The sequence below is a fragment of the Myxine glutinosa genome, chromosome 1, assembly GCF_964187855.1.
Source record: "Myxine glutinosa chromosome 1, kmMyxGlut1.1, whole genome shotgun sequence".
In the NCBI taxonomy this organism is placed as follows: domain Eukaryota; kingdom Metazoa; phylum Chordata; class Myxini; order Myxiniformes; family Myxinidae; genus Myxine; species Myxine glutinosa.
The window spans coordinates 287,751,494-287,754,926 of record NC_136261.1 but is presented as its reverse complement, the minus strand read 5'-3'; the positions used below and the strand labels follow the sequence as shown (position 1 = coordinate 287,754,926).

Here is a 3,433-nt window from a genome sequence, read left to right as displayed (position 1 = left end):
ATGCGAAATTTGCATTTATGTGTTTTAAAATTATACAATGGACTACAAAATGTAAATGTTTCATTATATTTGTTATATTATATCACCTTTATCTATCAATATTGTTGAAATGAAGATCAAATAGCTGTATGTTGAAATATGTTTAAAAAGTCTAAACTTTACATGGGGTGTACTTACTTTTTCACGTGACTGTATGCTGGTGAATGCGGCGTTCACACCGTTTCTAAGTGTGATGCAGCTCAGGAAGGAGAAGAAGCCGTACTACCAACTTCGTACACTTCCGGAATTGTTTGATTTATTTGTTTTCAAATGTCTGGTGATTGTTTTGTATTTATTAATGCGAATGTGCACTTGTATATAACTATCATTAATTTTAAAAGTCTTAAGCACTATCAAGTTTTTGTTTTTTTTTAACTCCAAAAAAACGATCTTTTTTTCATTTTTTTTTTTTTTTTTGCCTAACAACACTCCCAGGCACTCACTGACGAACCTCTTAGAGTTTGACGAAGATCCGTTCAGCCATCTCTGAGAAAAATGGCGACACAAACAGACAGACAGACACACACACAGACAGACATCTCTCTTGTATAGTAGATATATATATATATATATATATATATATATATATATATATATATATATATATATATATATATATATATATATATACGTATATATATATATATATATATATATATATATTCAAAAACAATTTTGACTTTAAAAAAATTTTTATTCCTGTATTCTGCTAGGCCACGTGCTCAATGACCCAACATTTTAATATAATCTGATAATGGCTTTCTTTATATCCGTAATATACAGCATGTCAGCAGGTTCATTTTGTCAGGTATGAAAATATATTGATTGCCTTTTCAACTACAGGTTTATGACCTTTACCGGAGATGAAATAACATTTTTCATTCTTGCACGAGGAACAAAAATGAAAGATCAATGCACATCAACGTTACTTCCGCACCTGCTGCTTTGACACACACACACACACACACACACACAAACACACACACACACACACACACACACACACACACACACACACACACACACACACACACACACACACACACACACACACACACACCTCGACTTTAGATTAAAGCACCTTAGGCCTGAGGATGTTTGTAGGTCATGAAGGAAATGTCACCTGATTCTGCGTTTTCCTGTTTGTACAAAAGTTGGTCACGTGTCTTAAAAACCTGCTCTGCTGCTCTTGCAAATCATCTTTCTGCCCGCTTCACCCTATCATTTGCCTTACGTCATCTTTCATCTGTTTTGAAATCGGTCAATATCACTGCATTACATAAAAAGGTGCAAATACTGATCCGTTTCTGGATACTACATTTTTTTTAATTTTCAATGTGATTCTCCATTATTGACAGAACGGGCCAATAACGATATATAGCACAAAAGCTCAAACATTTGTTGATGGATTTGGACGAACCTTGGTGGACAGGTTGGGTATGTAGCAAGGACGGATTGAAACGATTTTGATGAAGATCCGTTTCTGGATACTACATTTTTTTTAACTTTCAAAACGATTCTTCATTATTGACAGACTGGGCCAAAAACGATGTTCTGTATAGCACAATATCTCAAAATGTTGTTGACTTATTTGGACGAACATTGGTGGACAGGTTTGGTATGTGGCAAGGACGAATTGATTCGATTTTGGTGAAGATCGGGATCTGGATACGACATTTGTTTTTAATTTTCAAAGTGATTCTTCATTATTGACAGATCGGGCCAATAACGATATATAGGACAATATCTCAAAAGGTTGTTGAATGATTTGGACGAACCTTCGTGGACAGGTTGGGTATGTGACAAGGACGAATTGATTCAATTTTGGTGAAGATCCGTTTTTGGATAATACATTATTTTTTTATTTTCAAAGTTATTCTTCATTATTGACAGATCGGGCCAATAACTATATATAGCACAATATTCCAAAAAGTTGTTGAATGATTTGGACGAACCTTCGTGGACAGGTTGGGTATTTGGCAAGGACGAATTGATTCGATTTTGGTGAAGGTCCGGATCTGGATACAACATTTTTTTTTAATTTTCAAAGTGATTCTTCATTATTGACAGATCGGGCCAATAACGATATATAGCACAATATCTCAAAAAGTTGTTGAATGATTTGGACGAACCTTCGTGGACAGGTTGGGTATCTTGCAAGGACGAATTGATTCGATTTTGGTGAAGGTCTGGATCTGGATACTTCGTTTTATTTTATTTTAAAGTGATTCTTCATTATTGACAGGTGCACCAAAACCATTATTGACCAAAAACGATATGCAGTATAGCACGATATCTCAAAAAGTTGTTGAATGATTCCGCTGAAACTTGGTGGACAGGTTGGGTATGTGACAAGGACGAATTGATTCGATTTTGGTGAAGGTCCGGATCTGGATACTGCATTTTTATTTTATTTTAAAGTGATTCTTCATTATTGACAGGTGCACCAAAACCATTATTGACCAAAAACGATATGCAGTATAGCACGATATCTCAAAAAGTTGTTGAATGATTCGGCCAAAACTTGGTGGACAGGTTGGGTATGTAACAAGGACGAATTGATTCGATTTTGGTGAAGGTCCGGATCTGGATACTACATTTTGTTTTTCAATGTGATTCTCCATTATTGACAGAACGGGCCAATAACGATATATAGCACATATTGATATCGGCCAATCGGCCAATAACGATTTGAGATATATAGCACAATATCTCAAAAGGTTGTTGACTTATTTGGACGAACCTTAGTGGACAGGTTGGGTATCCAGCAAGGACGAATTGATTCGATTTTGGTGAAGGTCTGGATCTGGATACTACGTTTAATTAAAAATTTAAAGTGATTCTTCCTTATTGACAGGTGCACCAAAACCATTATTGACCAAAAACGATATGCAGTATAGCACGATATCTCAAAAAGTTGTTGAATGATTCGGCCGAAACTTGGTGGAATTGTATCATCATCACAAGGTTAATGGTTTGCTCAATGTATTTGCATGAGATACATACGTGAAGGAACACGCAAGGAGTTACTAAATTATTCAAACACTCGTCTCATGAGGGCTTACTCGGGTTATACTGAACGATTCCCAAAAAAATAAATAATTCGGTTGAGAAGCCCCATCGAACTCTACAAGCCAAACGGACTCTAACAGAAGGTTGATCATTGTTTTGATCCCATTGGCTTACTTCTGCCAGGTGCTAACACCGGTAAACAGCCGTTGGCTGTTTATACGTAAAGAGAAACGTGTGGGCGTGGTCGAGGCGTCTCCTTGTATCCAGGTGTGTTCCAGGTACACATTTGTGCAAAAGCCCTTGGATCTATACTCACGTCAATGCGGGGGCGTCGGTCCATCCAAGTGGTACAAAAGGTATGCGGAAGCCCGTTCATGCTTCT

General features: G+C 36.6%; 1 protein-coding gene across 3 annotated transcripts in view; it reads left to right on the top strand.

The window, feature by feature from the left end:
* Positions 1-3,294: 3,294 nt before the first annotated feature.
* LOC137438712 (neuronal cell adhesion molecule) overlaps positions 3,295-3,433 on the top strand; it is a 509,305-nt gene continuing 509,166 nt past the window's right edge. For 2 of the 3 annotated variants that reach the window (XM_068134010.2, XM_078767193.1), the window contains exon 1: positions 3,380-3,407. The gene's annotated coding sequence lies outside the window, so the exon portion shown is untranslated. Of the gene's footprint in view, positions 3,408-3,433 lie in introns of all 3 variants that reach the window. The other variant, XM_068134001.2, reaches the window with a different exon arrangement.